General features: G+C 46.4%; 2 long non-coding RNA genes across 5 annotated transcripts in view; one reads left to right on the top strand and one right to left on the bottom strand.

The window, feature by feature from the left end:
• Positions 1–2,092: 2,092 nt before the first annotated feature.
• Positions 2,093–6,107, bottom strand: LOC132680890 (uncharacterized). 2 transcript variants are annotated; one of them, XR_009610746.2, is made up of 3 exons: positions 5,627–6,107; positions 4,943–5,051; positions 2,093–2,344 (listed from the first exon to the last, which is right to left on the bottom strand). It is a non-coding gene; the product is annotated as an uncharacterized LOC132680890 (long non-coding RNA). The 2 variants fall into 2 exon arrangements; XR_009610747.2 differs by having other exon boundaries at positions 5,262–6,107.
• A 9-nt stretch (positions 6,108–6,116) lies between these two features.
• LOC132680889 (uncharacterized) overlaps positions 6,117–25,156 on the top strand; it is a 42,348-nt gene continuing 23,308 nt past the window's right edge. For 2 of the 3 annotated variants that reach the window (XR_009610743.3, XR_009610744.3), the window contains exon 1: positions 16,449–17,131. This is a non-coding gene — a long non-coding RNA (uncharacterized LOC132680889). Of the gene's footprint in view, positions 6,893–16,448; positions 17,132–25,156 lie in introns of those variants that run through there. The other variant, XR_009610745.3, reaches the window with a different exon arrangement.

Below are 25,156 nucleotides of genomic sequence, written 5' to 3' on the forward strand. Positions count from 1 at the left end.
GCTTCATCGGGCCCTTGGCACAGCCTGCTGTGTGTATGCCCTCACGCAGCGTGCCAAGGGCCCATGGGGCCAGGTCACATGTGGGGTCACTTGCCTCCGGCTGCAAAAGCAGGAACGTTTTCTCCACATACTGTTCTCGCGTTTGTGTTTTCACACGGTGGGGTTTGGGGCACCGGACTGGGGGGTCAACACACCCAGCCTTTCCTCTCACACAGTGCCAGCCCATTCTGTGAATTTAGACAAGCCTCTTCCTTCTGTGGGCCTCCCTTTCCTCTCTGTAAAATGCAGAGACGATGCATTGACTGACAGAGACCATCCATTGCCTAGATGGTGTCCAGTGTGGCCCCAGAACACCCAGGCTCTGATTTTCCTCCGGCTCCTTCAGTCAGCATCCATTTAGTCACCTGTCTGTCCATCTGGCAATGACTTCTCTTTAGTTGTTCATCTTTTTGGTGTTTCTTCTCATTTCCCTGTGTCATGCTTGCACGTGGCAAAATTTTCAGGGTAGGGCTCGGGAAGCAGCCGTCCCTCCTGGCCATGTCCTCTGGACCAGTTGTTTTCAAAGGGAAGGGACGGTGCCCCCAGGGACATTTGGGAATGTTCGGAGACATTTTGTCTTGGAGACAAAATAGAGGTAGTGCTATTCCTGGCATCTAATGAGCAGAGGCTGGGATGCTGCTCAGTACCCGTCAGGACACTTAGTCCCCACGACAAAGACTTATCCAGCCTATAATGTCAGCAAGTACCAAGGCTGAAAAGCCCTGCTCTAGATACTGATGCTGTTGATATTTGTGGGGATATTTTCCTCGCAATGTCTGTGAATATACAAAACATAAATGTGCATATTTTTCAACCAAAATGGGTTCGAATTGCAGTGTACTATGGGCAGTGACATTTCAAGTTAAGGGCCCAGTTGGAATTGGATTGTCAGTTAGTCAGGGGCAGGGCTAGGCTGGACCCAGTGCTGGCCCAGGGCTCTCCAGCTTAAGCAGCACTTCTGATAAAAGTATGTGCTCTTGGCTTGCTTGCTTGATTCTGTTTTCTTCTGGTGGAGGTGGGGGCAGGTCCAGAACAGGGAGGCCACCAGCCCTGTACTGGAGGGTGGCAGAAAGAATTCTGTACCAGTCCTGGAGGCTGGGGGCCGGCCGGCTCTGCCCCAGCTGTCCTGATTTCCCCATCTCTCCACCCCACCTCCCCACTGAGTTGGCCTGGCTCTCCGCTAGGCTTCAAGCAGGCCCTGCCTTATCTCCAGACGCCTGTTATCTGCACACCCATCTGTGGACAAATGGCCGGCCCGGCTGGCTCCTGGTCACCCCCGCCTGGAGGGGGCCCTCCTCTCAGGCCTGTGTCTGGCAATTTGGGCTGGAGCCCAAGGTGGGGGGTCTCACAATAGAGGAGGCCCAACCCAGCCCCACCCCTGGGGCTTTCAACTCTAGAATGAGGCTGCTTGAACATTTCATTCACGGGACAGGAATCAGGGCCAGGAAACTCATCCCATCCCACTGCCCCTTCGCTCATTTGGTTTTATAGCAGGCCTTATAATGTGGGTGAGGGCTGGAACTGACAGCAGTTGGGGAAACTGAGGTCAGAGAGGGGATATAACTTGTCACAAGTCACATAAGGCAGAAGCACTGCTAGGAGTAGAATGAGGCTCCCTACCTCCTATCGTGGCCTCTGAAGAGGAGAGCCCACAGACACCACACTTCTGGCTCAACTTTGCCACAGAAGCCAGGTGGCCGAGATGCAGTCACACTTCCTTTCTTTGGGCCTTGGTTTCTGCACTTCGCAAACAGAGAAAAGTGAGGGTCTGCTCCCAGCTCCCAGGGTCTGCTCCCAGGCAGGTGAGTGGTGGGGAGAGTGAAGCAGGGACTCTGAGCTCACCCTGGCTGGACTCAAGTCCCACGCTCCCCACCGATGCTCAGCAGGACTTTGGGAAATGACTTGATCTCCCTCTCTTGGCCTTGGCTTCCCCATATGAAAAATGGGAAAACAGGAGCCCTTACCTCACAGGATCTTCTTAAGGATTAAATGAGTTAATCTACATAAAGCCCTTGGCACAGTGCTGGGCACATAATGGGCGCTCACGAGTAAATGGGAGTTACTGTAATTTTTATCAGCAGTCTAGTAGCATAGGAGAACACAGTATAGTGCCTGTAGTAGCTGGCCAACTGTGTGACCTTAGGCAACTGACTTGACGTCTTTGAGACTCTGTTTTCTCACCTGCAAAAATAGAGGCAGTGAGGGGCATGTGTGGCTGAGGTTCTGGAGAGGGGCTTGGCACGGAGCATGGCTCCAGCGGCCGGGCCAGGACGGGGCGCTGCCGGGGACCCGCAGGGAGAAGTGTCTGCAGAAAGACAGAGACAGGCTGTGGGCCTTTGTTTACAGAGCCCATCTCTTCTCTGATGGATGCAGCCAGCAGAGTCTGTTTGCAAGTTCCTCCTGGAAACATGAATCAAGGTCTGTTTGGAGAACACGCGCGCTCTTCTGTCAAACATTCCACCCGTGCTGGGGCCGCGGAGCCCCCGGGGCCAAGAGCAGAGTGGGTCCCAGACGGCACACAGGGACAGAGCAGAGGCTAGGGGACAGAGCCAACCCCGGGGAACTGCACAGCCTGGGCTCCGTGACCTCTGGGACAGACGCCCTGCCTGGCCTCAAGGAGCTCTCTAGAAAACAAGATAAGACCTAGACTCCACCAGAAAACAGGGAGGGAGAGATAAGGACCCATCTGCTTCTACTCTGGTCCCCTGTGATCTTCCACAGCAGCGCCAGGGTGATCTTTTCAAAATGTAAATCTCATCGGCTCTTCTGGCTCACAAGCCACCAGTGGCTTCCCTTGCAGTTGAGTAAACATCAGGTTCCTTACAAAGGGCCTCTGAGGCCCCATGGAACCTCCCCCTGCCTGACAGTGGACCCTCTGCTCCAAGCACCTCATCCTCTAAGACCTGCTTTCCCTCCCGCTCCTCAAGCAAGCCTGCCACGGGGTGCCCCTGACGGTCCCCTCCCTGAGGCCCCCCTAGCCACCCTCCTGGCTCCCATCGGATTTGGGATCGTATGTATATTTGTTTGCTTGCCCTTGTCATCTCCATTTCCACTGGGGCGGGGGCGGCGTCTGCTTTCTGCCTCAGCATGCCCCCAGCCCCGGGCATGAGGCTTGCCACGTGGAAGTCTCTGAACAAATATTTCCTCAGTGAACGAACGACTGGCCGTGGGAAGAAATGATATCTGAAAATGGACAGTCAGAACCAGCTGGGGGGTCAGAGAAGGCTTCTGGGGAGACGGCAGTACAGCCAGGTCTTGCTGATTAGGAAGCCTGAACGGCGGAGACAAGAAAAGAGGAAGGACAGTGTTTAGGCTGTTGGGGGGCAGGGGGTGGTGGCGGGCACTGGGGGCGGGGGGCACTTCAGGGAGGGCAGCACAGTGCAGTGGGGAGACTGACGCTCCCAATTCAGCCACCTTGGCCAAGTCACTTCAGCCCTCTGAATCTCAGTTCCTGAAAAATGGAGGTGATGATACCTATTCACAGACAGAGCATGCAAGGAGCAAATGGGGTACGTGGGTAAGCCCCCAGTCAGAGCTCGGTAGATGGTAAGCATCACAATTACAGATTTTCAGCTCATGGCCATGCCACTCTGAAGAAGGAGGTATCACTGTCGGCATCGTTTTCCCGTAGTAAACTCATTTGATTTGTTTTTAATGCTACATATATTTTCAATGCTGAAAGAATCTCAGGTTTACAGAAAAGTCACAAGTACAACACATGGAAGTTTTCCCCCTGAACCAGTTGAGAAGCAGTTGCTGATAGGATGCCCCCTCTCATCTGAATACTCTTGTGTGTATTTCCAACAAACATGGGCAATCTCCGACCACCCATAATACAGCCATCACTGTTGGGACATTAATGCATCCCTACCATAGAATCCTCAGACCCCATCAGAGATTCTGCCCTGGGCTAGAATCACATGTGGCATTTAATTGTGGAGACTCCTTGGTCCCCCTCTTCCCCCCACCCCCGCCCCCCACCACGGATGAGGGTGCTGAGCTCCCAGCTTCCTCTAGGTGGCATACAACTCTCTGAGGAAAGGAGGGAACCCTAGGTGAATTAATTCCAAGAGAAGGAAGGGTGATTTTAGACCGAGTAAGCCCTGTCTGTGGGGTAGAGTCCTCCAAAGGAGTCATCATTGCACCCCTGCTCCCACTAGAGGGGGAACCAGTATTCATTCATTCACTCATTCATTCGTTCATGGGTCAACAGGCATTTCTCAGTGCCTCCTCTGCTGATAGCTAAGGCTCAGCCTTCTGAAGGTCACAGCACAAAGAACAAGGTCACTGGACTCAGAGGTCAGGACACCGAGGTTCAGGCCCAGCTTTTGCTCCTGATTTGCTGTGAGACTTTGAGCATCCCCCTGGGTTCCAGCAGTTTAAAAAATGCAGGTGTCGGCTTGGCTAGATTAGGGTTCTGTTTCATCACCCCATGCCCATCCCCCTCCATCTCAAACCCATCTCTAAATGCACCTGGCCCTCTGCTCCAGACCCCTCCTCTTTCCCATAAAAAAGCAACCAAGGTGTGGTAAGAAAGACCGCTCACAGGCAGGTGAGAATATAGTTTGAAAGGACCGGGGGGGGGGGGGGGGGGGGGGGGGGGTGGGGGGGGTGGGGGGGTGGTTAGCATGGTGGGGGAGGGGCTAGCACCAAACAGAAAAATCTCTAGCCCCAGGGATGGGGAAGGGGGAGGGAGAAGGAGCTAGAAGGCTGGGGGGCTATCTTCCCCCACCCCACTCCTAGAACAGAATGGTGCCTCTGCCCCCGCTCTTCAACTTCTGTCTCCCGTGGCTGACTTAGCAGGGGTGTCTTGCCCACTTGGAAACTACAGCAAGGGGTATGACTGTCTGTTTTCAGATCCCCCCTTGGCCACAAACTGCATCCCCTACAGCAAATGACTTACTTTGCTGTGCCTCAGTTTCTTCATCTGTTAAATGGGTGCCAAACGAAGCCTTTCTCCTAGGGAGATGTAGCCACACTGTTGATTCAAATGCTTCCATACGCTTCTGTTCCTAAGAGCAGGACAGATGGAAGGAAGGTATGAGGAGTCTCAGAACCCTGACTCAAAAGGAAGATCCTGTGGGGGAAAGGGGGCCCAAAGGGTGCTTATCACAGATGAGGAGCCTGTTGGTGCTTTCTGTGTCACCTCCACTACTAATTCTTCAGCCACAGACAGCAAACTCCCTGCAATGTCCAAAGCACTGCCATATCCATGACCTCACCTGACCTTCATCTCGATGGGCAGGGAAACTGAGGCTGGGGAAAGGAGGTGCGGCATCTGGCTAGCTGCAGAGTCAAGCTGTAGAAGAGAGAATCAGACAGTCCTGGATTTAAATCCTGCTCTGTCACGCTCAAGCTGTGTGACTTCAGGCAAATCACTTTACCTCTCTGAGTTTCAGCTTCTTCACTTATCCAATGGGGATAGCTGAAAATTGTTTTGAGGGTTATATTAAATATGTAGCATGAGAGGTAGGGTTTCATCTTGGTTTTGGTAATTTTCAGAGTGAGACAAACCTTTCCTGGTTCTAAGTGACCATCTTTGGGGAGTAGGATTTTCCTTTTTCTCATCCCACCTGTCTCTTCTCACCGATGTTTTCCCTGGCTCCTCCTCCTCCCCCATCGTCTCAAATCAGTCTCTTCCTGATGACTTCCTGGTTCAGCTGTAAGCACCATGAAGTCAGGGATCCGGTGTGCCTGTCTTTAGTCCATCTGGGCTGCCGTAACAAAGTTCCGTGGACTGGGTGGCTTATAAACATCAGAAATTTATCTCTCGCAGTTCTGGCGGCCAGAAGTCCAAGGTCAGGTGCCAGCGTGGTCCGCTCTGGTGAGGACGCTCTTCCCAGATGCAGACTGCAGACTGCCAGCTTCTCGTTGTCTCCTCATGTGAGAGGGCTCTCTGGGGTCACTTTTGTAAGAACGCTCATCTCATTCATGAGGGCTCCGCTCTTGCGACCCAATCAACTCCCCCAAACCCTACCTCCTGATACCATCACCTTGGGGATTAGGATCTCAACATACGGATTTTCGAGGACACAAACATTCTGTCCACAACATTTGCCATTGTGAGCCCAGCAGGTAGCACAGAGCCTTGCCCTGAGTAATGGTGGCATTTCAAGTGCTGGCCACGTGCCAGTCCAGGCTCTTCTTCTCCTCACAACCCTCCAAGGCAGAGGCCACTACTCTCACCCCCATCACACCGATGATGGGACTGCAGTTCAGAAAAGGGAAGTAACATGCCCAACAGAGACGGGTCTAGGCTGGGGCAAGAGAGGCACCCAGGGTGCACAAATTTAGGGACGCTCAGTCTCAGGGTCACACCTCCCTCAATTCCGAACGCTAGGCTCTCACTTCATGCTAGCCCTGCTGCACAGGGTCACACAGCTAGGAAGTGGGGACGCAGTGATTCGAACTCAGGCCTGCTTAATTCCAGGCCTCTTAACCACAGTGGGCTCAGCAACTGTTGGCTGTTTACAGAGCACGTGGTGCCTGGGAACACTGGCCACTAGATCCACGTGGCTATTACATGACTGTCAACGATTGCCTTCTAATCCTCAGTCCCTCCTTCTGACATCCAGCTTTAGGTTGCCCCCACCCACGTCCCACCAAAGCCAGCTTCTTGGGACCTTTCCTAGCTAGGCAGGGTGAGCTGTGCTAACCGTTTCCCAAGTTCTGTTACTCAATTTTTATCTTCCCTGCCAGGACCAACTCCCGTGTGCTATTACTGTGGCTGACATCTTGGCCAACTGCCCACACAAGCAGCAGAAACCTTCAGTCCTGCCCCAGAAGGCCCGAGAAATGTCTCTGTGCCCAGAGGTCTTTGAGAAAGCAGACCGCTTCAAGGGGAGTTATGAGGGTGAGACTGCCCCCCACCTCCCCGATCCCCACCCACTACCCTGGGCCCTTCATCTGGACAATAACAGCTCCTGTCTCCAGAAACCATTCCCGCAGGTCTCAGCTGAGTGGCAGGATTATACTACAGGGTGGCAATTAGCCTGATAAAGCGATGACCTCACCCTCTGCCTCTGGCCAGAGCAGAGAGACCAGCTAGCTGGAGCCTGCCCCTTAGAGGTTCTCCCTCGCCCCCCGCCAACAAACATGGGGACTGCCTTGCTGTACGTAGAGTTGGGGACCCTAGTTCAAGGCCTTGGGCAAGTCTCTTCCCCTGTCCGGGCCTCAGGTTGCCCATCTGTGAAATGGAGCATGTTCTGACCTTCATGGGCTTGTGGGAAAGTAATAATAAGTAGACTAATAAGTAGAATAGAATAATAAGTGAGAAATTGCTTTGGCCTGGGACTTCTAACCACAAACAATCCTAGGATTTTTCTGGAATATTCCTGAAGGAACAAATAAAAGGGCACCTGGCCAGGGAGTGAGAAGGACCTGAATTCTGAGTCCTGGCTCCCACGTTCACCAGTTATAGGCTCCCAGGCAAGCTACCTCTGTTTCCTCCTCTGTAAGATGTGGCACAATGCCTGTGCCTTCCCCTCCTTGCATGTGGTTATGAGAAACAGGGACACGTGAGGCAGGAGAGCCAGCTGCTTAGGGTAACAGCTTTCAGGTCAAATAGACCTGGCTTCAAGTGCTGCCTCAGCCACTTGCTAGCTGTGTGCCCTTGGGTAAGTTACTTAACCTCTCTGAGCCTCTGTTTCCCATCCATTCAATGGACAGAATAATAGTTCCTACGTATAGGCCTGTCATGAGGATTAAATTAAACAAAGCAAGTAAAGTATTCGGCATGGTGCCCGGAAAATGGTGAAGGGACATGGGGACAGCTGTGTGATCTTGAGCATGTGTGTGACTCTTTCTGAATTTGGTCTCCTCACCTGAGAAGTGACAGCAAGACAGCACAGGCAAAGCTAAGAACAGCACACTAGGTTTCAAGAACATTCCGTAGAATGGCAGAAGGGCTCCAGCCATTCTCAACTCAGAGTCGGGTGTCACTCTGTACCTTGTATCCAAAGGCCTCTGTCCCTTCTCTGCTTAATGTAGAGGCAACGAGTGTCGGCCATGAAGCCAACTTAGCAGCTGTGTGACCCTGGTTAATTTAGTGAACCTCTCTGTGCCTCATTTTCCTCACCTGGAAAATGGGATAATAGTTCTCCCTACCTCACCCAGGTGTTTTGAGGACTAAACACATTAATGTTTTTAAAGCAATTGAAACAGTGCCTGACACCCAGTGTGTGTTCAATACACATTAGCTTGTATTTGTGTTATTTTGAAGTACCTGTTTCCCCCTCATCTCAAGTTGCCTTTGTAGCAGCTGGTGCTCGGCGAATTCCCTAGAAGTGCATGGAGAAGCCGCAGAGGGTCAGGGAGGAGCGTGAAGCCTGGCCCTGACCTTTACATATTCGGTGTCTCTGGCAAGTCCTCTCCCCATTCAGGGCCTGTTTCCTCAAGTGGGAGGATGAGAGGGCGAGACTGAGAACATTCCAGAATTCTAGGTCTCAGGGTGGCTTAGTCCCTGGCGAGGACTCCTGAGGGACTGTTTGCTCACTAGCCTCCAGGAGACCTGGCAGAACTGAGGTTCTTGCCTTGGTGGCCCCTTTGTCTCCTTCACTCCACAGCTCCAGCCCTGAGAGAAAGTGGACCGTGCCTGGGCCATCCCATGGGTGCAAAATCCCTCAAGCTCTCACACAGACAGATACAAACTGCGCTTGACACATGGATGGGCGTGCAGGCATGCAGTCAGACAGCGCATGCCCCCCAACACCTCCCTGAGATGGCCACAGACAGGCCAGTCCCCCCCCAACCCCTTCATGTGGAAGGACTTGGCCTGGTGCTTTGCACATAGTGGCCCTAAGCAGATGTTTGTTGACTGACTAAACAAATGAAACCTTCCTGGAGGGGTGCCTGTCCTCAAACAGCCCCAGCCAGACCAGGGTTTCCAAGAGCACAGAATCTCAGCCACCGGAGGTACAGAGGATTTTAGATCGCTCTGGGTGAGCCCATTCTAACTCTGCTAGTTACACATTCACTGAAACATGCCTTAGATAAAATGCTACCAGTGGTTACAATGAAATGACAGAGTAATAGAAATTTTCCTTGGGGCGCCTGGTAGCTCATTTGGTTGAGAGTCCACCTCTTGATTTCGGCTCAGGCCATGATCTCATGGTTCACGAGTTCGAGTCCCATGTCAGACTCTGCGTTGACAGCATGGAGCCTGCTTGGGATTCTCTCTCCCCTCTCTCTCTCCCCATGCCCACATGCGTGCTCATTCTCTCTCTCTCAAAATAAATAAATAAACATTTTTTTAAAAATTCCTGATTTTTAGAAGCTTCGTTTCAAAACAAAACTTGTTTAATTAAGAAAAATCCTTTACATAAAAATTTTGCCAATAATGATACAGATGGAACTCAGACGTGGCTTCACCTCGGATGCCTAGGACTTGGGGCACTGCTGACACACTCACCATCCAGTCTATACCTCTCTTCACCATTTTACGAACAGGGAAGCTGAACTGGGGCTCAGCTCAGGGAAGGGTCTTTCCCAAGATAACATTTATTTGGATTCCCAGAGAACAGGGCTCTTGGTTTTGCCTCTGACTGACCTTGTGACAGTGCAGTTCATCCCTGGCCTCAGGTTTCTCAAGTGTAAAATCAGGGAAATTTAGCCCCACACTGCTTGCCTCCCAAGGTGGCTGTGAAGATCTTGAGATGATGGGAGGCAAAGAGTAAGAAAGCACTTTGCAAACAGATTTAGGGCATTGCCTTAGTCAGAGGCAGAGCTGAGTCTAGAACTCAGCTCTCCTAGGCTCCCATTCAGGCCTTGCTCAGGGCAGGACACAGCATGGTGAAGGGAGACTGTAGGTTTGGGAGCCAGGCAGATAGGTGCCTAAGTTCAGTCTCTACTGGTTTCTTCTCTCCTTCAACATGTTTTGAAAAGTTTATTTATTTATCTGAGAGAGAGTGAGAAGAGGAGGGGCAGAGAGAGAGAGGGAGAGAGAGACGATCCCAGGTGGGCTCTGTGCTGCCAGCACCAAGCCCGATGCGGGGCTCGAATTCACAAACTGAGATCATGACCTGAGCTGCAGCCATGAGTCAGACACTCAACCGACTGAACCACCCAGATGTCCCATAATTCCTTCAACATTTTTTTGAGTACTGAACACTCAAACAGTACTAAATACTAGGAAGACAATGGAGAGCTGAGGGAGGCAGGCATTAGTCAAAAAATTATACAAATAAATGTAATATTAAAAGTGCAGGAAGTGCAACACAGCATAGGTTCACAGTGTGGGAAGGCTATTTGTCTGGTAGGTCAGCACATGCTTCCCCAGGAATGATGCTCAGACTGAGGCTGAAGAAGTAGAGGACGTAAAGTGACAAAGAGGCAGGAAAAGCATTACAGGTAGAGGAAACGACCAGTGCAAAGGCCCTGGGGCAGGAGGGGTAGGTTCACTGGAGCGACTTTAACATGGCTAAAGTATGGAGTCCCAGGTGACGTATCCTCAGCCAACTGAAGCTGGAAACCTGGCAGGGGCAAGCATGCAACATTCAAGGCCGGTTAGGATTTGGGCCATAATTGTAACAGCAGTGGGAATCCATTAAAGGCTTTTAAGCAGGGAGTGATATCCATTTTGATAAGCTCACTGGCTGCAAGTCAAGTGTGAAAGAAAAGAACATAAGAGAGGACTTCCTTTACAGAAACCAGAACATACAATCAAGTCCCTAAAATAAGATCGTTGTAGTATTGGGAAAGGCACAGGCAAATAGACCCATGGAACGTGACAAATGATCCAGAATTAGATTCCAGGATACAGATGTTAACATTTGACAAAAGAGATACCTCATGTCAGTGGGGAAAGGATAGTTTATTTCCCAAATGGTGCAGGCCCCAAAATACAACGCCTCGGAATAAATAAAAGTGAATCCCCATCTTACACCGTAAAATGCTATATTTCAAAATGGATCAAATATTTAAATGTGAGAGTTAAAATATCGCAAGAGATTCCAGGAGCCTGCATGTGTGAGTAGAGCAGGAGTCAGCAAACTTCTGTCCATGGGCCAAATCCAGCTGGCTGCCTTCTGTTTTGCTTTGCTTTATTTTGTTTTGTTTTGTTTTTCATAACAGCTTTATTGAGATATAATTCACATACCATATAATATACCCATTTAAAGTGTACAATTACATGGCTTTTAGTATATTCACATACCTGTGCAACCATCACCAAAGTCAATTCTAGAACATTTTCATAACCTCAAAAAGAAACCCCATACCCATTGGCTATCAACCCCCTATCTCCTATCCTCCCCCTACCCCCTGGCAACCACTGATCTTTCTGTCTCTATGGATTTGCCTCTTCTGGACATTTCACAAAAATACAATCTAACAATAGGTGAGCTTTGGTATCTGGCTTCTTCCACTCATAATGTTTTCAAGGTTTATCCATGTTGTAGCATGTATCGGTACTTCATTCATTTTTATAGGTGTATGGCTATACCACATTTTTTTGATCCTTCATCAGTTCCAGTGATCGCCATCCGTTGATCAACATTTGGGTTGTTTCTGCCTTTTAGCTATCGTGATTAGTGATGCTATGAACTCCCTGTACAAGTTTCTGTGTGGACTTATGCTTTCATCTCTCTTGGGTAGATACCTAGAGTGGGATTGCTAATGCCTATCTTTGTAAATAATGTTTCATTGGAATACTTTTCTTAACATATTGTCTATGGCTGCTTTCTTGCTATAATGGCAGTGTTAAGCATTGCAACAGAGAACATATGCCCTGGGAAGTCTGTCCTTTTACAGAAAAAGTTACCAACTCCTGATATGGAGGCAGAGGAAACCTTACATTTCAAGGCCGAAAGTGAAAAGGATGTTTTGTTTAATGTTTCTTTATTTCTGAGACAGAGAGAGACAAAGCAGGAGTGGGGGAGGGGCAGAGAGAGAGGGAGACACAGAATCAGAAGCAGGCTCCAGGCTCTGAGCTGTCAGCACAGAGCCCGACGCGGGGCTCGAACTCACAAACCGTGAGATCATGACCTGAGCTGAAGTCAGTAGCTCAACTGACTGAGCCACCCAGGCGCCCCAGGAAGCTATTTTTTTTCATGTGTGTGTATTCATATAGATTTGCAATCTTTATTTAGTATGGCAAAAGATACTAAAAGTCATTAGGCAAAAAATAGAGCTTGAAAAAAAATAACTCGAGGGGCACCTGGGTGGCTGAATATTCCACTGACTCTTAAGTTCAGCTCATGATGTCACAGTTTGTGAGTTTGAGCCCCATGTCGGGTTCTGTGCTGATGCTGGATGAAGTCTATTTCTGATCACTTCAAGGTGTTTATGTAAACTATATGTATATACATATGCATGTGTTATGGGCAAATGCATAAAGAAGTTAACAGGCTTGTAAAACAAAAAGTCAGCAGTAGGACAGACCTGCAGGGGTCACAGAGGTGGCAGGGAGACCAGCTGGGAGCCTGTGGCATCTTTCCAGGCAAGAGGCGATGGGAGCTCAGGCCAGCGTGGTGGCAGTGGGCATGGAGGGGAAAGAATGGGTTTGAAAAGCACTGCAGATCAAATGGTCTAGATGGGGAATGGTGAGCTTAAATTCCTGTTTCCTCATCTATAAACTGGGTAAAATGATACCCCCTATTTATCAGCATTATGAGGATGATATAAAGTCATATATGAAATGTCCAGTGAAGTGTATGCCCGTCACTGCTTCACCCAGTAAGAGTCCCCCAGGAGCCAGCCACCTAAAGGCCAGAGCCTGCCTGGTGGGGTGTCACCATGACCCCACAGACCACATGCTCTATGCGTTACCCAGTGGAGGCTAAAGTCTGGGACGTTCTGGGCATCAGGGCGAGGTGGGGTTGTTGGAGAAGGTCCAGGGCTGGATGGAAAAGGAGGCTCACATATCTTTGCTGTTACAGTAGAGGTGAAGTGGTTCTCCAGAGGAGAGTCCTCTCCAAGGTCAGAGGCACCTGAAGGCAGGGAATTCAGATCCCAGGGGCCCACGACATAGCCTCTTGTCTCCGTGCCCTGATTTGGGCATTAGAACTGCACCTGTCAGTTCAGTTACTGAGTGCCCACTGTGTGTAAGAAAGTCCCTCAGAGAGTTTTCTTTAACAGAAAAAAAATCCAGGTGAGGAAAAGAGCCCCAGAAATCCATAAATACCAAATAGTGGTGATCAAGCCAAATGAACTGAGCAGATAGTGGGTTATGGGATTCCAAAAGACGGAGAATCCCACTTATATTAAAGAGTGCTCCTAGAAGGCTTTTGGGAGGAAGTGGCTTTTGAAGAAGAAGAGGAGGTTGGAAATGTAGAAGAGGGCAGATTTTTTTTTTTTTGGCAGATTTCTTTTTTAATCTTCCCTTTTATTTTTGAAGGAAATTCTTCCCATTCTTAATGGATCAACTCAAAAGCTGCCTTCCTGCTTACTGGATCCTGCTGGTTGGAATTATTCATGTTTTCCTAGTGCCCCCATTAACAGAGCTTTCTCAACAACACAAACTGTGTGCTTTTGGCCAGGCATCTTCCTGTCCAGCTGGGAGGTTTGAGCAGCTTGAGGGCAGGGGCAGTGTCTTCAGTGTTATTTCTCTAGAGCCACGTGGTGCCCCTGCCCTTAGGATTCCAAACACGGTGTTGAATAAGGGAAGCGTAAGCAGTCTTGCAGCTAATATTCATTTGACCCCCCAAGTTCTTGGAGAAATCCATACTTTCCTCTATTTAAGAACCCAGCAAGCATTTCCCAGTATCTTTATTTCCTAAATCAGACCATGAAAATATGTTTCTGAGAAACAAGGAATAGGAGCCAGTGTATTAAGCCTTTACCAGACATCCGGCACTGTACAAAGTGCTTTACAGATCTCATCCATATAACCCTCAAAGCCGTTCTTTAAGAAGAAGCTTTTGCCTATGCCCATTTCACAACTGAGAAAAAAACTGAGGTAAGTAAGCCCAGAAATTTCTATGGTCATGGCAGAGGTAAGATCAGAACCCCAAACACTTGGGTGCTGTCCCTCACATATATATAGGACTCTGTGTCCGTGCACATGCATGAAGAGTTCCCCAATTTGTAAAATTAGGGATTGGTCTCGATGACCTTGGACAGCAACTTGTGCCCTGAAAAGCCAAGGATTCAATTCCATGAATACAAAGATGGTCACTTAAACTTGACTCTCAGGTGTGATTCCCCACTGGGCAGTTGAGAAAACAGCCTTGGTAAGGCTCTGTGGCTGGCACAAGCCCTCGGGCTTCTTGGTAGTGTGGGGCCAGGTGCAGGACCTGCCTTTTCTGCTCCTTGGCCCATTCTCTTTCCCCCAGTGCTTTGTTTGGCATCTTCCAGCCACCCTTAGTGTGGTCCATGAGATGGCTATGATCTGCTCTTGGGGTCTTGGAGGAGATGTGGGCCATTCTTCATTACATGCATGTATGATCCCTTTTTTTTTTTTTTTTTTTTTAAATAACACTGAGTGCCATGGGCCAGGCACTGTGCAAAACACTTCACAGGCAGTGTGCTTTACCATTCACTAAAATCCCATGGGGTAGGCATTTATGTTATTCCCAGTGAATACACAGGATGCTGAGGCTTGGAGGGGTTGAGTGGCTTCCCCAGCTTACTTAAGTAGGGAGAAGAGCTGGGATTTGATCTCAGGTCTGCCTGATCCAGAGATACTCACAGCCACAGCTGGGTCAAGGCCTCCGCTAAGGGTCTGAGTGGTAGAGAGCATGCTTTTGCAAACTCACACTGGGGCCTTGGAATTTAAACATCTATCCTTGTGCCCAAAGCCTTGGGGGTGAGACACTGCTCTTTGTGGCGACTCCAGGTCCTGAGGAGTATTTTATGGGAGGAGGACAGTGAATAGGTGAGTAGAGTAGGAGACAGCAATAGATGTAAAGGTTGCTAGCACTTAATAAATATTCCATTCCTTCCTTCCTTTCTCCCCTCCCTCTTTCCCCTGGATGATTAAGAGCCAGACTTTGAAGTCAGGCTGACCTGACTTAAAATGCTGGTCGAGCAACTGACTAGCTATGTGGTCTTGGACAAGCCACTTAACCTCAGCTTCAGCTCCCTCATCTGCAAAATCGGGACAGTGACAGACACCACCTCATTGTTACGTGAATCGGGAAATCTGAATAATGGGCTTAGCCAAGGGCTGAGTGCAGAGTAAATGCTCATTAAATAGGTAGCTCCCAGTCCAGCCCCTAAATGGCTGCATGACCTTGGGTAAGACCCTTCCTCTATGGGCCTCAACTTCCCAATTTGTATAATAAACATGTTCCACCAGGTCAGTGGTTCCCAAATTGTGGTACACTAGTGGTAAGCTAGATAATTTTATATAACACAAAGTGAACATTTGTTGTTTTACCTTGTGAATATATTTTAATGTAGAAAAGAATTAAACTAAGATACCAAATACCTGATTTCATGGATATTGTCTGGATTGAAGCTAAGTAAAAAAAAAAAAAAAAAAGTACTGATTTAAAGTAAATGCCATTAAATAAATAATAGATCAGGTGGTACCAGGATATGGCAGAAATTGAGAAGGTGGTCCTTGAACAGCTGGGCGTGGGGAAGTCTAAACTAGACGATCTGGCTTTGATTATATGGCTGCCCAGAGAAACTCAGGCTCATGATTGACTTGCCAGAGGGATACCTTTTCCCCCCCTATATTTTTAAGTGGCCAGGTTGCTGTAAGCCCCGTTGCCAGCAGTTTGGGCTAATGCCCTTTCAGTACGCAGCACAAAAATAATATAAATAACTCATCCTAGGACTTCAAACATGCCACCTCAGATGTATGGTGGGAGATTACAGGTTCCCAGGACGCAGCCCCTCCATCATTCCCCTGGCTTAGAAACTTGCTGGAGAGCAGACATCAATGCTTTGGTTTTATGGGCAGCCGGGCCACGTGACTAGGCCCCAAATCCTTTGCTTTATGGGTTGTTTACACATTCCTGGTGAGAAACGGTTTACATTCTGGGCCCTGAGCACACTCCTAAATCAGCTGCCCGGTTCTTGCAGATGGAGGTGAAAGAGACCTGTGTGTCGGTGGGCACCAGGAGGCAGGCTAGAGGAGGCCTGGGGAGGGGGCCCCTCCGCTTCCTGTCTGTGGCACCTGGAACCTATTTCTGAGTCAGTGGGGGGCGCTGTGCAAGGGCCCGAAGTGGGGAGGACCCCGAGGGGGTTCCAGATGCACAGTTACTCCAGGTGTGCTGGGCTCTCACTCCATCCGGGCACTTGGCACGCATTAGCTCACTAGGTTCTCACAGCCCTGGGAGGTAGGAATCCTTCTCGTTTTCAGATGAGGTAGAGGCTCAGAGACGAGAAGTGTCCTGTTCCCTATTACACAGCTGGGGAGTGTCAGGGAAGGATTCAAACCCACTCTGACGGAGGCGAAGGCTGAGGTCTCACCGCCGTACTTTCTTGTCACTAGGGCTCCATAGAAACCATTTGGGCTGGAATTTAGGAGGTGTCTCCTGGCTCGGGGAGGGAGGATTAGGAGATGACAATTTCTGTCTGGGTTTTGCTGCTGACTTAGCTAAGTCACCGTCTGAGAATCCCACGTCACAGAGTTGACCTTATGACCAACGCACAAGATGCCCTGGGAATCATCTGGGCAAGTTCAGGACATCCGGTGGGCCCCTGCTTGCCCCTCCCACTCCACCCCTCTCCTTCCTTCCTCCCTCCTTCCTCTTCCTTCTTCCAGGCCCCTTCTCCTATCCCCCTGCACCCTGAAACAGCCCTCAGTGTCTATGGGTTTCTCTTGTATCTACCTCCTTGTGGTTTGTACCCACCGGCCCCCGCTCTGGCGTTGGCAGCTGCATGGGCTGCTCCCAGGAAGGTGCCCGGATGTTGGGGGCGCCTCTCAGCTCCAAGCCTTCTCCAAGCCACCCCAGTGCCTTCAGGAATTCCCCACGTGACGTCATCTCAAGCCTCTTCCTCCTCTTGGCTGCTGCCTTTTGAGCTCAGGGCAGGAAGGTGACCCAAAGCTCAAGAGGGAAGGTAGCTAGCAGCCTGGGTTAAGGAATCTCCTTCTCCCTCTGGATTGAGAGGCAATTAGGTCTTGCCGAAATCCTGCGGGCTCTGTGGTAAGGAAGACGTGGATTACAGTCCCGTCCAACATTGGATCACCTCACTCAAAGCGGTAACATTTCAGCCTCTGCTTTCTCCTCTGTAAACTGGTAGTGATGATTGCAGTAGACAGCTGGGGTTTTTTCCTACCCAGCAGCCTCACCCCCAAACCCGGCCCCGGTACCCCCAGTGTCCTGCAGGGCACCACTCCTCTACCACCCTCAGCCCAAGCGGTTTGGCCCAAATTCCACGCTTGACTCGAAAGACTCAGCGGCTCAGCCCTCCCCTTACGCCTCCCTCCGGTGATTGGTCCAGGGATGCGCATGTGGCCCAACTCCAGCCAATCAGAGTCCAGATGGGAGAGACTCCTGCCTTCTCTTTTCAGTAGGTGTAAGGCTGTGAAGGACATGTGATAATCTCTTTTGTTGTCTTGCTACTATGGAGGTAAAGCGTGTCTGAGAAGGGAGCACCCCACGTTGCAGAACCAGGCCAGGAGACAGCAGTATTATTTGAGTGCCTTCGTTAAGCCGTGGCTGAACTAGATTCTTTTGACTTTCCAGGTACCAATAAATTCCCTGCGGAAGTTTAATGACAATAAGTGGGGAAGGAGAAACTCAATTGGGTTGCGAAGAGAATGGCCTTGCTTCCCTTGGGGAAGCAGTTGGCCTCCCTGCACGATAGGGTACCGGCCCCTCAAATCCCTTCCTGGAGATACAGGTGGGAAGGTGTCCCCCGACACCAGTGCCCAGCCTCTTAGCACCCTCCGTGCTCACCTCCAGCTCCTCCCACTCTGCTCTCTCTCCGTGGCCCTCTTAGGTGTTAAATGGGGAGAATTTCAGTCCAGAGTGAATGTTTACAGCTTACTTGAAACCCTTAAAAATAAAAATTCATCATAAACTGACAGATCCTTAAATTTAACTGCGCAAACAGTGCCACTATAATATTTAAAGCTCCGCTTGAATGGCCACTCTATCAAAACCACATGGGCTCCCACCTGGCTCTCTCCCTTCCACTGTTGAATCTGAGGAAATGCTGGCAGTATGTTTATTTGGGCTGAAGGCACAGACCCTCCTTGCTTTGGGTTAACCATTTTTACAGGACTGTTCATATTCCATGGTGGACGGCCCTAAGTCTTGGGCCTCAAGGTTCTGAGTTTCTTCCCCTGCATTCATACAGAGGAAGCATAGCAAACAGTTGATGGTGTGGGCTTCAGGCTTGCAGGGTTGGAATCTTGGTTCTGCAGGTGACTAGCTTTGTGACATTCAGAATGATACCTGATGGCTCTGTGCCTTAATTTCTCCGTTAATGGGGAGTGATGACAATTCCTCCTTCTTGTGAAGACTAAATGAGTTAATTTATGTAACACACAATCCTAACTGGAATATAGTATGTCCTCAATAAACATGTTCGTGTGTATGTGACCTCAGATGCAGAGGGTTGAGTTAATACAACTTCTCACCATCCAGTTGATTGCAGATTGCTATCAACTCATCTCACACATAATACTATCCTGAATATAATAGAATATGTTCTTTATGGACTTCACTGGAATCTATAGCTAGGAATAGAATGGCCAGATAATATATATGCGTATGCCCAATTTGACTGACAACTGTAAACTACTAACTCCTATCCTTGGCTAATTTTCTCCTAAGGCTATTTTCTGGTTCATTGTCAAGAGTTCGCTTTTATTCTTGTTAGTTTTGGGCAGTGCAAATTACCTTCCTTCATCTGTCATCCCTTTACTATATCTACATTATTCTCCATTTTAAAAATCTTTAATTTTGATAGATCCAGACCCTTTTACCTTATGTGGAGTGTTTTTTAGCTTTACAGAATTTTTGTTTCGAGTTATGACGTGTGCACGAAAATGCACCGAGTTTAAGTTGGGTGAGTTTGGACAAGTATATTATTCACTGATGTAACACTACCACAGTAAAGATGTAAAACATTTCCATCACTCAAGTCAGTCTCCTACAAAAGGCAAATGCCTTCCTAATTTTCATCACCACAGATTAGTTTCTCCTGTACTAAAGCTTCATCTAATAAATAGGATCACAGATGTACTTTTATGGCTGCCTTCTTCACTCAGAGCGTTTTTCAGACTCACTTATACCATTGCATGTATCAGTAACTTGCTCTTTTTTATTGCTGGATAGCATACCATTGTAAGAAGTTGTTTATCCATTTGCCTAATTATGGACATTAAGGCTTCTCCATCTTTTGGCTATTGGAATAAAACTGCTGTAAATATTCACACAAATTTATACACATATATAACGCATATTTTCATTTCATTCCTAGGAAAATAATTGCTAGGTTATAGGGTAGATGTATTTTACCTTCAAAAGAAACTGCCAAAGAATTTTCCAAAGTGGTTTTACCATTTTACAGTCCAACCAGAAATGTAAGATCCACATCCTCACCAACACTTGATGTTGTCTGTGTTTTTAATTTTAGCCATTCTGGTATATAGTGAGTATTTCAGATTGGCTTTAATTTGCTTTTCCCTATATCTTATGATGTCGAGCACCTTTTCATGGGCTTATTGGCCATTTCTATATCCCTTGTAGCGTATCTATACAACTCTTTTGTCTTTTTGTATTAAATTGGGTTGTTCTTTTCATTGTTGAGTTGTTAAGAGTTCCTATATATTCTGGATGCAATTCCTCTGATGTGTGTGTGTGTGTGTGTGTGTGTATGCATATATATTTTTTCTCTTATCTATGCCTTATCTTTTCATCATTAAATGATGTCTTTTGATGATCAGAAGTTCATTTTTGATGAAGTCTAACTTATCAAATTTTTAACAGACTATTCTTTTAAGAGCAGTTTTTGGTGCATAGCAAAGTTGAGTGGAAATTTACAGAGTTCCCACATAGTCTCTGCCCCAACACATGCATAACCTATTGAGATCTCCCCAAGAAATATTTGTCTACCCCAAGGTTGAAAATTTTCTCCTGTTTGCTTCTGGATGGTTTATGATTTTAACTTTTGCATTTAGATCCTTGATTCTTCTGGACTTGATTTTGGAGTATAGTATGAGGTAGGGATTCAGATTCATTTTCTTTTCACACATACATCTAGTTGTTCTAACACAATTCATTGAAAAGTGGTTTCTTTCCCCCATTGAATTGCTGTGGAACTTTTGCTGATAATCAACTGACCATATATTTGTGTCAGTTTATTTCCAGACACTATTTTATTTTATTGATGTATATATCTCATCTTAGGCCACTACCACATGGCCTTGATTATTGCAGCTTTATAGTGAGTCTTGAAATCAGGTAGGATAAGTCTTTCAACTTTGTTGCCTTTTTTGAAGATTGATTTGAATACTTAAGGTTGTTTACATTTCCATATAAATTTAAAAATTAAATTGTACTTCAAGAAACTCTTGCTATAGGGGCGCCTGGGTGGCTCTGTTGGTTAAGCGGCCGACTTCAGCTCAGGTCACGATCTCGCGGTCCGTGAGTTCGAGCCCCGCGTCGGGCTTTGGGCTGATGGCTCAGAGCCCGGAGCCTGCTTCCGATTCTGTGTCTCCCTCTCTCTCTGCCCCTCCTCCGTTCATGCTCTGTCTCTCTCTGTCTCAAAAATAAATAAAATGTTAAAAAAAATTTAAAAAAAAAGAAACTCTTGCTTTAATTTTTTCAACAATTTTTTTTTTATTTTTTTTTTTATTTATTTTTGGGACAGAGAGAGACAGAGCATGAATGGGGGAGGGGCAGAGAGAGAGGGAGACACAGAATGGGAAACAGGCTCCAGGCTCCGAGCCATCAGCCCAGAGCCTGACGCGGGGCTCGAACTCACGGACCGCGAGATCGTGACCTGGCTGAAGTCGGACGCTTAACCGACTGCGCCACCCAGGCGCCCCAACAATTTTTTTAATTGAAGTAAAGTTGACACACAATGTTACATTAGTTTCAGGTGTACAACGTAGTGATTTGACTATTTTACAGGTTATGCTATGCTCACCACAAATGTAGCTACCACCTGTCACCATACAATGCTATTGCAATACCATGGGCCATATTCCCTACATTGTAACTTTCATCCCCATGACCTATTTATTCCATCACTGGAAGCCTGAACCTCTCACTCCCCTTCACCCGTGTTGCCCACCCTTCTATTCCCTCTGCTTTGGCAACCACCAGTTTGTTCTCTATATTTATAGGTCTGTTTCTGCTTGTTTGTTTTGTTTTTTTTTAGATTCCAAATATAAGTAAAATCATACGGTATTTGTCTTTGTCTGACTTGTTTCACTTAGCATTTAATACCCTCTGGGTCCATCCCTGTTGTTGCAGACAGCAAGATCTCATTATTTTTTTTTTTTATGTCTGAGTAATATTCCATTCTATATATAGAGAATACACACACACACACACACACCACAGTTTTTTTTTTTAAAGCCTACTTATTTATTTTGGGGGTGGAGGGAGGGGCAGAGAAAGAGAAGGAGAGAGAGAGAATCCCAAGCAGGCTTCACACTGTCAGTGCAGAGCCCAATGCGGGGCTCAAACTAACAAACCATGAGATCATGAACTGAGCTGAGATCAAGAGTCAGACATTTAACTGACTGAGCCACCGAGGCACCCCCACAGCTTCTTTACCTATTATTCAATCAGTGGATACTTGGGTTGCTCCTGTATCTTGGCTGTTGCAAATAATGCTGCAATAAACATAAGGGTGCATGTATCTTTCAAGTTAGTATTTACATTTTCTTTGGGTAAATAGTCAGTACTGGAATTACTGGATTGTATGGTATTTCTATTTTTAACTTTTTGAGGAACCTCCATACTATTTTTCCACAGTGGTTGCACCAATTTACATTCCCAACAATAACTCACAAGGCTTCTCCTTTCTCTACGTCCTTGCCAACACTTGTTATTTCTTGTCTTTTTGAAACTAGCCATTCTGACACATGTGAGGTGATATTTCACTGTGGTTTTGATTTGCATTTCCCTGATGACTAGTGATGTTAAGCATCTTTTCATGTGTTGGCCATCTGTATGTCTTCTTTAGAAAAATGTCTATTTACGTCTTCTTCCCATTTTAATAGGATCATTTTGAGGCTTTTGGTGTTGAGTCATGTAAGTTCTTTATATATTTTTAATATTAACCCCTTATCAGATACATCATTTGCAAATACCTTCTCCTATTCAGTAGATTGCTTTTTCATTTTGTTAATGGTTTCCTTCACTGTGCAGAAGCCTTTTATTTTGATGTGATCCCAGTAGTTTATTTTTGCTTTTGTTTCCCTTGCCTGTAGAGACAGATCTAAAAAACGTTGCTAAGGCCAATGGCATATAGATAACTGCCTATGTTTTCTTAAGAGTTTTATGGTTTCAGTTCTCACATATTAGATCTTTAATATTTTGCAGTACTTTTGAATGAGATTATGTTGAATCTATACATAAATTTGGAAAGAATTAATATCTCAACAGTATTGAATCTTCTAATCTATGAACATAGCATAGAGTTCCATTTGTTTAGGTCTTTTTAATGTATTTTATCAATATTTTGTAGCTTTTGGTATAGAAGTAGTATACATCTCTTAACAAAATTATTTCTAAGAATTTTATGGATTTTAGAGTTATTGTAATTATATTATTTTTATTTAATTTTTAAACTGTTCAAGCTACCATAGAGGTAAAAATTGATTAAAAATTTTTTTCAATGTTTATTCATTTTTGAGAGACAGAGAAAGAGCACAATTGGGGGAGGGGCACAGAAAGAAAGGGAGACACAGGATCTGAAGCAGGCTCCAGGCTCTGAACTGTCAGCACAGAGCCCCATACGGGACTGGAATTCATGAACTGGGAGATCATGCCCTGAGCTGAAGTCAGACACTTAATGGACTGACTGACACCCCTGGGCACCCCTAAAAATTGATTTTTTAAAATATTGACCTTGTGTCCTGAGTTTAGTAGTTTCTATTGTAGATTTCTTAAGTTTTTCCACACACAATCGTATAATCTGTGAAAAAAGACAATTTTAATTCTTTTCCAAGCTGTATTCCTTTCATTAATTTTTCTTTTATCATTGCAGTGACTAAAATAAACACTTCGATGTTGAATAGAAATACTGAAAGGAGACAATATGTTGGCTTCATTCTTAATCACTTCCCAGCGACTGTCGTCTTTGTTACCACTTATGAATGGCATTATATTTTTAAACTGTATTTTCTAGTTGACTATTGCTGGCATGGGGAGATGTTAATTTTTGTAGGTGGAATTGATTTTTCTAAGTCAATAAACATAGTCACTGCAAGGGCGCTTGCAGCCTGTGCCTCCCTCTCCCTCTGTGTCTCCCTCGCTCTCTGCCCCTCCCCCACTCACACCCTGTCTCTCAAAAATAAACGCTAAAAAACTTTTTAAAAATACGTAGTCACTACAAATGGTGATAGTTTTATCTTTTCCCTTTCAATCCTTCTTCTCTTAATTCTTCATCTTTTCTTAGAGTTTTGGCCAGTTCCTCCAGTACACATCTAAGAACCACTCTTGTGAAACAGGAAGGATTTGAAGCCGTTTTTATATCTGTTTTTGTTTTTTTATTTCAAGTTCTTATTTAAATTCCAGTTAACCTATAGGGTAACATTAGTTTCAGGTATAATTCAGAGTATAATTTAGTGATTCATCACTTATATATAACACCCAGTGCTCATCACAACAAGTATCCTCCTTAATACCCATCACCCGTTTAACCCATCCCCCCACCTACCTCCCCAAAGCTGTTTTTATTTCTATTTTTAAATATGAGGAAACTGAGGCCCAGGGAAGTCAAGTTATTTGTCCAAGAACTCATAAATACGTGCTGTTTAAAAAGTATAAATGGGGTGCCTGGGTGGCTCAGTCAGTGAAGCATTGGACTTTAGCTCAGGTCATGATCTCGCAGTCTGTGAGTTCAAGCCCCACATCTGACTCTCTTCTGTCAGCACAGAGCCAGCTTGGAATCCTCTGTCTCTCTCTCTGACCCTCCCCTGCTTACATTCTCCCTGTCTCTCAAAAATGAATAAACATTAAAAAAATTAAAAAAAAAAATAAAAAGTATAAATGTAGTTTAAAAAATAAATAGTCCAAATTCCTTGAAGCAAAGTTAGAAAATAGAGACAAAAGGAAATAAAATACACATATAGTGGTCATCCAAAGACTAAGTGCCATTAATATTTTAGATTATAGCTTTTCAGACTGTTGACAATAAAATATATTTTACTTAAACACGATTAGACAGTAATGCTGTTTTGTAATGTGTTTTTCCCCTGAGCAATTATCAGAAACATATTTTCAAGTCAATGAATACATTTAATGTTTGCATAGTATTCCATCTGATGGCTGTAACATAGTTTAGATAAACATTCCACAATTAGGGGGAAGGGCGAGACACCTACTTTGGTTTCAGTTTTTCACTCATAAACAACACTGCGAAGAATTTCATTGTGACTAAATTTTTACCCCAAATCTAGGATATGTTCTTTAGTACAAATTCTTGAAAGTGGAATTGCTAAGTCAAAGGCCCTTGATGTTCAGGCCCTTGATATCTGTTGGTAACACACGACTTTTAACGGGTATATAACAGATAATTCCATGTTGACATTTTTTTCCACTTCCCCTCATATAGGATCCACTAATCTTCTCACTGTCTCTACCCATCGTCTCCCATTTTCTAACTGGAAAATCCCAAGCCTGATCTTGCCTCAACCTCATCGTAATCATTCAACAACATCCAATGGTTACGTATTGAATACCTACTATTTTCCAAGTTCTGGAGATACATGCTCATGGAGCCTATGTTCTAGTGGGGAGAGACAGATAATAAACATAACAAATAGGTAGTTTATAGGGCCTGGTCAAAGATGCTGAGTGATTGGGGAAAAGAAGACTAGAGGCAGATGATGGGGACCAGGAGTAGTAGTGAGAGATGGGAAAATAGTTTGCAGTCTTACAAAGGAGGGTCAGAGTAGGTCTCTGAGCAGGATTAGACTTGATTAGAGGTGAAGGAGACAGGAGGAAGAACATTCCACGCGGAGGGATGGGCAAAGGCCCTAAAGCAGGAACTCCCCCTACCTATCAAAGAAGACTGAAGTCAGAGTGGCTGCAGC

This window comes from Panthera onca, chromosome A1, assembly GCF_046562875.1.
Source record: "Panthera onca isolate mPanOnc1 chromosome A1, mPanOnc1 haplotype 2, whole genome shotgun sequence".
Taxonomy (NCBI): Eukaryota; Metazoa; Chordata; class Mammalia; order Carnivora; family Felidae; genus Panthera; species Panthera onca.